At 46.0% G+C, this 11,341-nt stretch overlaps 1 protein-coding gene across 1 annotated transcript in view; it reads right to left on the bottom strand.

The window, feature by feature from the left end:
* The window catches only part of TNN (tenascin N), a 52,514-nt gene extending 45,032 nt beyond the window's left edge, over positions 1-7,482 (bottom strand). The window contains exon 1 of the mRNA XM_040446721.1: positions 7,403-7,482. The gene's annotated coding sequence lies outside the window, so the exon portion shown is untranslated. The remainder of the gene's footprint in view (positions 1-7,402) is intronic.
* Positions 7,483-11,341: the final 3,859 nt, after the last annotated feature.

Raw genomic sequence — 11,341 nt, forward strand, 5'->3', positions numbered from 1 at the left:
TCCTGCCTCTTTTCCCTATCAGTAGTCAGAGTCAACCATCCAAAGAGTTGATCTGGGCAGGTAACTCTGTTGGTCAGAAAAGGAAGAAAGCCTCGTTGAGCCAAATTCTCATACTTTGTGTGAGTCATCTTTTCTAAGAGTCCTCATTTATTTAGTATGAAGAAGTGGAGGATGAAGGTCCCTGGCAGCATTATTATTAGAAGTGACAATAAAAACATTACAAGAATACTATATGTTATTTGTCAAGTTGCTGCTTGGTGCCAGGCATTGGCCAGGTGCATTAATCCTCATAATTAAACTCCACAGCTGCTAAATAAGGTCAGGGCCAGTCTGCCTACCCTGGGTGAGGAGCCAGATGTGAAAGGCAAAGTCATTAACCGGGGGGTGTCCAACTAGTAAGTGGCCCAGTCGGGATTCAACACTAGGTCCATCTGATGGCAAGCCTGCACTTGCTCTACGTCAATACAACATTCTGACACTAATAACACATGAGCTCAGGATGTACCTTCCCTATGCAATTCCCTCCTTTGGCCTGACACCCTGTGTGTTGGGCCCAAGGGACGTGCTACCACTCTGAACTAAACAGAGCAGCCCCAAAGGAGAGTTCTTCTTCATATCACACCTTAGCCCCCCTCACTCCTTCTTGGCTCTTCCTATAATCCAAAGCATGCGTTATTGCTAATCATAATCATCGTAGCTCACCTTTTCTGAGCACTTACTATGTCCCAGGAACTGGATTCAACACCCTGCAGACATAATGGTCAGTGGGACATTTCTTGTTGGCGTGGGATTTGGACAGTGGGTGGTAAGTGCCCACACATTTTCTTAAATTTTTTATGTTTATTTTTGAGAGAGAGAGAGTGCATGCACGGGTGAGGGGTAGAGCGAGCAGGAGACACAGAATCCGAAGCAGGCTCCAGGCTCTGAGCTGTCAGCACAGAGCCCGGCGTGAGGCTCAGACTCACAAAGCATGAGATCATGATCTTAGCAGAAGTCAGATGCTTTACCAACTGAGCCACCCAGACACCCCAGTGCCCACATATTTTAAAGAGAGACATTCTACTGGATCTCTTCTGCAGGCAGGTTGGTCTGAATAGGAGGTGGAGGGCAAAAAGACCAGCGTCTGCCCCTTGCCCAGAGGAATTCAGAGGCGGGGGTTGCCTAGAACAGCCTGCATAGCAGAGATTGGAGCGAGGCTACAGTGGGAGAGACCTGCACCCCAGAGTTTGGGGAGACAAGACTATGTTAAGTCCTGCTGTAGGTCAGAGTCCTGTGTAAATCTATGCAACTCCCCTGGGGGGGGGGGGTGCAGAGCTGAGGGGCAGCCCCCTGGCTCAGCAGGAGTATGCTTCCCCAGTGGACAAACCACAGGAGGAGGTTCCCAGGAGGTAGAATGAAGACCGTCTAAAAACCCAGGACAGAGTCGCACAAGAGGGAGCTGATGGAGCCAGCCCTGGGAGCAGCTGCCACAAGGGCATCGGAAGGAACTACGATGGCTCTAACTAGGTAAAAATCCCTTTTCCCTTCTCTCTGACTCCCCTCCCTGCTGCTGACCTGGAGAAGGCAGAAACAGCCGGGCAAGTTGGGGGAGGCAGTGGAGGAAGGAAGCCACCAGGCTCACCACCTGCCCCCTGGTGTGTCTGTGGACTCAGGCCCAAGCTGGGTGAAAAGAAAACATGTGGCCTGGATAAGAGATTGAAGCTCTCATATTGGACGGACATGCCCTTCACAAAAGGGTTTTCTTCCAATACCAAAAATAACCAGAAAAGCTCTGGAATCTGCTTGAGATTTTTATCAGAGGATGGGGGGGGGGTGGTGAGGAGGGCCAGGAGAGCAAGTCGGAAGGCAGGTATAGGATAAAAATAATATTTCAAGGGGTGCCTGGGTGGCTCAGTTAAGCGTCAGATTCTTGGTTTTGGTTCAAGTCGAGATCTCTCAGTTTGTGAGTTCGAGCCCCGCATTGGGCTCTGCACTGGCAGCACAGAGCCTGCTGGGATTCTTTCTGCCTCTCCCTCTCTCTCTGCCCCTCCCCTGCTCGTGCTCGCTCACTTTCTCTCTCTCTCTCTCTCTCTCTCTCTCTCAATAAATAAGCAAAAACTCAAAAAAGATAAGATATTTCACAATTGCTATCTTCAAAAGTTCAACCCAATGGTAGCACAGTTACACGCATAGCTGTGTGTTCACTCCCCGAAATGGGGACCGAGGCTCAGGGACATCAAGCAATGTGCCCTTGATTATGCAGCAGAAGTGCAAGGCTGCAGATTCAAACCGGTCTACACAGTGTCCACTAACTGAGCTTAAGCCCTGAGCACCTCTGTCACCCCCAATAACCACACACATTGATCTCAAAGCAACTTCTTTGAATGGAGTTTTCGCTGTCCCAGATCCCCTTCCCAGGCAACAGTGGAGCTAGAAAAGCAGACTGAGACTTCTCTGCCCACTCCTGCCATCCAAACCCCTCCCCCACCCCATGGCTCACTATTTTCTGAGACGCAAATGGAGCGCAGATGGGTTTTTGAAGAAGTTCTGCACGAATGCAAAACAGCTACAGACTCTTGCCATAAACCGCAGCAAGGCTGTGCAAAGCCCAGTCTCACTGTGTTTGTTTTGGGAAGCCTGGAATATGAGAAACCCCAGAAGCCCTCGTATGAGCCCTCCGTGTCGCCCGTCCTTCTGCCGCCTGTCGCTTGTAACAAGATGTCCTCGCTAATTGCAGCCTCTTGGATTCCCCCAGTTGAGCTCAGATTTCCCTGGGCAGGGTGATTGTTGGAAAGAAGATGGGAGGGAGGGATCTGCGACCTAGCACTTCTGTCAAGTGTAATGAGCGAGAGGAGAAGCCTGCTGTCTCTCCTTCCAGCACGTGGCAGGAGAGACTTGCCTTGTGTAAGAGCAGAAGGAAGGGATGACCTCACCAAGGCTGCTAGCATGCATAGCCGACCACAGACAGAGCTCTGTCAGAACGCGGCGGGGGCGGACAGGGCAGCAAATGTCACCAAGGAAAATGCAGGATAAGTTTCCGAATGGGGATGATTTTTCTGTTGAGGAATCATTTGGTAAATGCTGTAGGAATGTCTGCGATAAAGGGGGTTTACATGCGAGGAATGTGCCTGCAGGAAACCACGGGAAACCAGGTGTCCACAAGAATCAGTCTCATTGACTCCAATCTCGTCTTTAATTCTGGCTGCAGAAGGGGTGGGAGGGGTGTGGGGAAGTGGCAGGCAGAGGCATACTAAGACTCAAGACAAATGCTGCCTGGCATTGCTTTTTCGAGAAAGGCTCTTTAAGGAGTGTGCTGCTACCATCAGCTGGATGGACAGTCCTGGTTCTGCCCTGAAAGACACACTGATGTCACAGGGCTCTACATCTGTGCTCTATTCATTCTCTCTTGATGGCCACATCCACCTTGTGACTTCAATTTCCAACCAACCACAGATAGCCCCAAAATCTATATGTGAGTTCCTCAGCCGGACATCCTTGTAAATCTCGGGCATGGTAGTAACCATGAATGTGTTGATTCCCTCTGTATTTTCAGCACAGTCCTGACAAAGGTAATATTTTGTGTATCAAGTAGTAATCCGCCCCTAGGTTTTTTGTGTATGGGTTTATTAGACGGTGGTGACTGCCAAGTACTTTATAAATATTATTCTCACTTAGTCCTCAAAATCCTGGGAGTCAATTGATACCATTCTTTGTAACAGGTGTTCAGAGAGGTTAACTAGCTTGCCCAAGGGCACAGAGCTAATAAGCAGCAGAGCTGAAATCAAACACCAGGTCTGTCCACTCTCCCTGTGTTCTTCATCTTTCTGCTATATGTACTGCCCGCCCCTCAAAAAAATCCAGTGAGAAGAATACCAACTGTGAAAAATAAACCAATGTCCTCTTGCCTATCATATTTAAGAGAGGGGTTCTTCTGCTGGAAAGAAAGAAAGAAAGAAAGAAAGAAAGAAAGAAAGAAAGAAAGAAAGAAAGAAAGAAAGAAAGAAAGAAAGAAAGGAAGGAAGAAAGAAAGAAAGAGAAAGAAAGAAAGAAAAGAAAAGAGAAAAGAAGAGACGAGACTCAGGGCTTACCAGGTGCTCATTTCAAAATGAACTGCCCAGTAACTAAATCCTATGCCTGTACTCCCTCTGAGCAGTGTCAAGGATGATCTCCTAGAAGAACAATTCGTTTTCCCCCCCACAAGGAGGTTAAATCATGATCACTTCTCATGAAATTCTGGAGAACTTCCTTCCCAAGAAACACAAAGCAGACCAAGACTTCTGTCTGTAGGGGCAGATGTCAACCAAGGCTTGGCCAGAGGAGAAGGATGGACCCTCAGTCCCAGATAGTCCTCTCCTATCCTAAGGCTGATGGTCTCCATGTCACCTCATTGTCTCCAAAGAAGCACACACATCCTGGTCGGAAATAAAATATACGACTTACAACGAAGAGAGTGGCAGCCAATTTCTAGCCACCATTACAGATCTTTCTACTTAAATTCAGGGCTTTCTTTGGTTCCCTTATTACCTCATCCTGCTTTTACAATTAACCACAAGCAAATGAGAGCACTGCTTTGGGTTTTAGAAAAATCGTATCATCCATTTCCAGTAGAGTCACTTAAAAAGATATTCTGTCCCCAAATGACAGGGTGGACATCATTGAACCATGAAGGAAAGTGAAGGAGATGGTGACTAGGGATGCACTGATGTCATAAATGTCACCTGGCATTTGTTACTCCTTCCCCAAACTCTCTTGGGCATATTCTGCCAGTGATCTACAACCTGGGCCTTGGGTGACCCCAAGGTCTTCTGACCCAGTACTCAGTCCAGGAGAGCAAGTTCTTGGGTGCCTGGCTCAACTCGTCCTCAGCCTACCGATTTCACCTCTGGATCTTTTTCTCTTTTAGTAATGTGAGCATGTGAGATGCACAAGACAGTACTCTTTCGGCTAGGTCATACTACAGACAAACTAAATACATGTGAACACTTATTTCGAGGCCCTGTGACCCTGAACCCTCTGCAGAGGTATTCTATACAGGATAGAAGATACCAAGTGTGGGTGAGAATGAAAAATTGGTTTCATGGGATAAGGCTTAATATGGTGGCATTTCAGGCATCATTAGGTGCGCCCACTCCTCCGGGTCAGTGGACCACAACCAGCGAGTGCCCAAGAAGTCCTTGTAGATGACTCTCACTGCCACACAAGACCTCTTTTCCTGAAGAGCTCTTTCCACCTAATCTTCCCATACACCACAAGCTAGAAAAGCTGACACACAGTGTCTCTGATTCAGCTTCAACATTCAATCACCTTTTCACAGGTGGTCACAAGCTGCCGTGGTTGTTTTATTCCATCAACCGAATATTAGTCTACCTTATGGAAGCTCAAATGTGTGGTGACAATGGTAGTTACCACTTTCTAAGCTCTTATGATGTGCCAGGCTCTGTGCTAAGCTCTTCTAAAGCTTTTCCTGAGCATCAGGCAAAGGCAAAGATGTCCGTTGACACCATGGGAATGAATTCCTTCCTCATATAAAGCCCTTCCTTTTACTTTCACTGGAATGCACAGGCTCGTGCATAGTGAGAAGATAAAATGGGCACAAGGGCATAAATTCGGAGACCTGCCTCCCCCACATCCAACCATACACCCAGTCTCCAGAATGCCTAAGCATCACGTTAGACACACAGGTGTAGAGGGCTTCACATGACAAACTCTGTTTCAGCTGAATGATAATGAAGAGAGGTGTATGATGAAAATATTGCTTTTCCTATCTTTGGTTTAACGTGTGGTTTTCCACAGATTGAAATAATTTTAAAGTTCCAGCCTTCTTCCAAAGAGGGTGAGTTCCATCCGCACGCTCTGGGTCTCTCCTTGAGACCAACAGCACTTATTCAGACAGTGGCTGGTTGACATTAACAGCGAGTCTACTGTGGTGAGACCCTGCAAAGCCTATTCGGGGATCAGGCTTGAGATCTTAGCATCACCAGCTTGCTGACTGGTGGCCCCAGATGCTGCTATGGAACCTAAACCATGATCTCATATCTGTATCCAGATCCTATAGGAGCCAAGGCTCTGGAATGAGTGGTGGATGGACAAGAGTTTCCACTGGATCTGGGCATGATTTCTACAGGCCCCTTCTCAGGAGCAGACCTCAGTCTACCCTATATTTCAAACCACAGAACGGTGCTGGAATAGAAACCAGAAGCCACAAGACGATCTGAAGTCATCCTGTGTAATTTCCCCTCCTTTAGCAGTCAGCTGCAGCCACAAATTTGGGGACATAGCAGGATTCAAAGTTGCATGAAAGAATGGTTTGGGAGAGCAGGGGAGTACCCCTAGGAAAAAAAATGGTAACTGATGTTAATACTTTCTATTTCTTCCGGAGATTGTCTCCCAGCATTGTCACCTTGACTCTGAGTCTCCAACAAACATCTAAATGCCAAAAAACACCAATTCTTCCCATGCAGATCCTGTGCTTCGGCAGCCACCTGTCTATGGCCGTGGCTAAGCACGTGTCACCTGCTACCTCAGTGGTTCTCTGGCTCCTGGAGGAGACTATGGGCATTAGGCACTGTGGCTAACCTACTTTGTTATTTTTATGTTAGGATTTGTTCTTTTTTAAATGCTCATGTCAGCAACTCCAGTTTTGTGTTTTTAGGTGACTGTTCTCATTCATTCCTTCTCCATTTCCTCAGGTCTCTCCTGACCACAAAAATAAATAAATAGGTACATAAATAAAAAGACCCCCGAGAACTAGTCCAGCACATAGTTTCTTGAAATGCTTTAATATGGGTGTTCTCAAGGCATTTCAAGGGTCATGGCATGGGAATTTGGGGGAAAGTTATAAATAAGAAATAAAACCTATAAAATAAGAAATAAATACAAATAAGAAATAAAACCTATAAAATTAAATGTTTGAAAAAACTTCAAAGCTCTTAAGTGCATTTGCAAACATCATCTTACTTGGCATATCCAAATTTCAAAAAAAGGGGAATGTTAGGATAGTTTCCTGATCACATCGAAAATGAAAGCTTTGTTTCAGGATTTTATTAAAAAGTGAGATGTAAGAAAACTTACCAAAAAATGAGGGCTTTGACATTGTAATAAAGAAAAAAAAAAAAGCCCGCAAAGAAACAAGAGATGAGAAGGCACGAAAAACTTAAAGGAAATATCGAATGTAAAAATCTGTTACTCCAGGCAGAAATTCCCCTACAACACAGACTGCACGTGGCCAGGTAGGAAGGTGATTGTACTCAGTCCCTGTCGGGTATCCAGTATACTGCTGACTAAGGACATGTTACTTGGGTCCTGGCAAATATTTCCTAATTAGGTTTAGGCAATGACATTGCCTGGGATTTTCAGCTCAGGAGCTCATGCCCAGCTGGCCATCACCCTCCCGCTCACAGGTAAAGCCCTCAGGACCTCTTACCTCAGAGGCTGCTGGGCACCACTTCCAACACTTCCCCCAGGGACTGGGCCCCTCGGGCTGCAGAGCTTGGTGCTTCTCTGTCCCTCCTTCTCTCCCCTCCTCAGCTTCCCTCCCTGGATTTAAATCCCATCCAGGCCAGAGGAGGAGCCAATGGGGACTCCTGGGTGTTTCCCTGTCTTCCCGGCAGTGACTCAGTTAAGATATAATGAGCAATTCCTTCTTATTCTAACTAGGGAAGAAAAAACGTACACATTTCCCCCTTCTTTTTTACATCCGTTACACAGCAGCTAAAAATACTGGTGACTGTTTCCATTTAAGTAGATCCAGAAAAAGGTTATTAAAAGAGTTTGCATGTCTCCTGGCCAGGAGCTGGCTCTTTGGATTTGCAAGAGATTTTCTAAAGTCTCTCTTTTTTTTCTGTTTCAAGCAACATGGGACTTAATTGCCTACCATTTTTTAAAATAGGAGAAGACCCCTGGCATAGGAAGAAATGAGCAGAGACCCTCAGGGACAGAATCCCCCTGCCAACCTCTAGCCTCCTCCCGCCATCAGTTTGCAGCTCTGAGTGGCAGGGCTCTGAGGACACCGAGAGCAAGAATAGCAGATCTAGGGCATTCTACTCCAGTGCCCCCCTATCCCACCCCTTCCCAGAGCCTCCTATACACAAGTCACAGGAGAGCTCCATCACCAGGAAAGCACCGTGGGCGCCCTTTGGTGCTGCCCTTCCTTTTTTGCCATCGAACGGACAGACCTTAATTCTTTCCATGAAACAGAATTATTCCAATGGGTCACTGCTGACACTCAGTGTTCCTTCTGCCCTCCACCCCACCTCTGCTGCCTGAAGTAGGTTCCAGAGTGCAGAACTATAATGCACTGGAAGGAGTCCATATGCTTCAACTTAGCAATGTAGGCATTGAATGTTGTTGGAAGGGAAGAAGGACCGAAGAGATGGGAGGTGGAGGAGTTGCCCCAGAAGCATGAAGGTGCATCTAGAGCCAGATTGCTGTATCTGAAGTTTGTGTCTGCTACTTGCAAGTGACCTTTGACCTAACCTCGCCTTGCCTCAGGTTACTCATCTCTAGAAGAATAATATGGTTATGGTAAGGATTAAAGGAGCTCGTACATGTAAAGAAATTCGGGGAGGGGCCCACATGACAGAGAAGTGGGGGGATCCGAAGTTCCCTCATCTTTCAAACAAAGCGGGGTTGAAACCAAAGGACTTTGAACCCCAAGAGTCCAGGAAGCAAAGAGAGTCGCTTCCAGGGACCCACCCGGACAACCTGGCAGGCCATAGGTGTGTGATTGTGAACTGGAGGAGAGAAAACAAATGGAGGGGAGGGATCCCTTTCTGCGGAGAGACAAAGGGAAGAGAAAGAGGCTGGGGAAGCATAGGACTGTATCTGGATAAGAGAAAAACCATGAATTGGAACAGAGAAAGATCCAATATCCAACTGCCGGGCTTTCTCCAGACTGGGGCCGGCTGCCCGGATTGCACACCTGGGGAGGAGGGGAGCCAGCCCCGGGCTCAGTGGCTAGGTCAGGGGCGCAGTCCAGAGTGGGAGAGAGCGATCCCCTCCCTGGAGTGCTGTGGGACAGGACAAAGCCTGCCTGCACCTGCCAGCCAGGGACCACATATCGGATGGCACGGGGAGTCACTCCCCCAGTACCGGTGCGCGGAGGGAGAATTTGAATCCTAGCCAAGCACCAGGCACCAGAGTCAGGGGAGCGAGACAAAGTGCCTCGTTTGCACCGTGGCACAGTGAGCACAGCTCGAACAAAGTAGCTTGGGACACCAGTCCGTGGAGGAGAGACTGGGGTGTCGCCATTTTTCTCCCCATCACCACCGAGGTGAGGCTTCAGGGAACAGTCAACAGGGTGCACAGTGGAGGTGGGACCTGCCTGTACCAAACCACACCCCTGCACACCTGGTAACTGTGTATCTACTAGAACAGGATAGACAACCAGACAGCCCTTCCTCCAGACCTGCACTGCTGCATTGCCTGATTTAATTCTCGGACAGTTCTAATTATGTAGATATATTCTTCCTTTTCTCCTTCTTATCTCTTCCCTCCTCTAGTCTAGTTACTCTGGTTGTTGGTTTGTTTAAGCAGACATATTTAATCCATACTCCTGATACCTATTCTACACCTCCTTCTTTATTTTCCTTACTCTCTCTCTCTCTCTGGATTAATTAAGCCATATAGTTTCTCTGTCTGGACAACTTTATCTTCTTTTCTTTTTCCCCTCCTCCTTCTTTATTTTGCCTTCTCTGTCTCTGGATTAAGTCATATAGTTTCTCTGCCTGGTCGATTTTTATTTTTTCTTTTTCCCCGCCCCTGTCATTTCTTTCTTTGTATGGGATAGGCCTCTTCCATCAGCACTGCTTCCACCCTGTTGTTTACTTGTAGCTGGTGTTCTGGTTTTTTGTTTTGTTTTATTTGTCTGTGTGTTTGCATGTTTTTGTTTTCTGTTTGTTTTTGGTTTTTTGTTTTCCTTTCCAGGGCTACTTCAACAAACAAATCAAAGCACACCTGGTGGAGGGTCCAAAACATTACTAGGAGTAGGCAGATAAATTAACCAAAGTCACAAGAGAGAGCAAATAACACTCCCCAAAAAACACCTCCTGAAGGGCCAGGCCCTGGACAATGAATGGCCCCTCTTTAATACAGTAGTGCTCACAGGTTTAGGGCACATAACAAGCTTTTAAAACACATAAGGGACAGAAAACTAGGCAAAATGATGAAACGGAAGAATTCTCCTCAAAAGAAATTCCAGGAAGAAATGACAGCTGAAGAATTGATCAAAACAGATATAAACAATATAACTGAAAAATAATTTAGAATAATCGTCATAAGATTAATCGCTGGGCTTGAAAAAAGCATAGAAGACAGCAGAATCTATTGCTGCAGAGATCAAGGAACTAAAAGATAATAATGATGAATTAAAAATTCTATAAATTAGGTGAAAAATAAACTAGAAGCAGTCACAGTGAGGACTGAAGAGGCAGAGGAGAGAATAAGTGAAATAGAAGAGAAAATTATGGAAAAAGAGGAAGCTGACAAAAATATATAAAAGAAATTCTGGATCACGAGGGGAGAATTAGAGAACTAAGTGAATCAATGAAACGGAATAATATCCATATTGTAGGAGTTCCAGAAGAAGAAGAGAGAAGAAAGGGGCTGAAGGTATACATGAACAAATCATAGCTGAGAACCTCCCCAATCTGGAGAAGGAAGCAGACATTGAAATCCAGGAGGCACAGAGAACTCCCTTCAGACATAACTTAATCGATCTTCTGCACAACATATCATAGTGAAACTGGAAAAATACAAAGATAAAGAGAGAATTCTGAAAGCAGTTGGGAAAAACAGGCCTTAACATACAAGGGCAGATACATATGGATAGTAGCAGACCTATCTACTGAAACTTGGCAGGCCAGAAAGGAGTGGCAGGAAATTTTCAATGTGATGAACAGGAAAAATATGCAGCCAAGAATCCTTTATCCAGCAAGCCTGTCATTCAGAATAGAAGGAGAGATAAAGGTTTTCCCAAACAAACAACTACTGAAGGACTTCATCACCACTAAACCAGCCCTACAAGAGATCCTAAGGGGGACTCTGTGAGTGAAATGTTGCAAGGACCAAAAAGGACCAGAGACATCACTACAAGCATGAAACCTACAGATAACACAATGAGGCTAAACCCGTATCTTTCAATAATAACACTGAATGTAAATGGACTAAATGCACCAATAAAAAGACATAAGGTATCAGAATGGATAAAAAAAACAAGACCCATCTATTTGCTGTCTACAAGAGACTCATTTTAGACCTGAGGACACCTTCAGATTGAAAGTGAGGGGATGGAGAACAATCTAGCGTGCTACTGGAAGTCAAAAGAAAGCTGAAGTAGCCATACCTATATCAGACAAACTAGATT

This window comes from Herpailurus yagouaroundi, unplaced genomic scaffold (assembly GCF_014898765.1).
Source record: "Herpailurus yagouaroundi ecotype Mexico unplaced genomic scaffold, PumYag 195, whole genome shotgun sequence".
Classification (NCBI taxonomy): domain Eukaryota; kingdom Metazoa; phylum Chordata; class Mammalia; order Carnivora; family Felidae; genus Herpailurus; species Herpailurus yagouaroundi.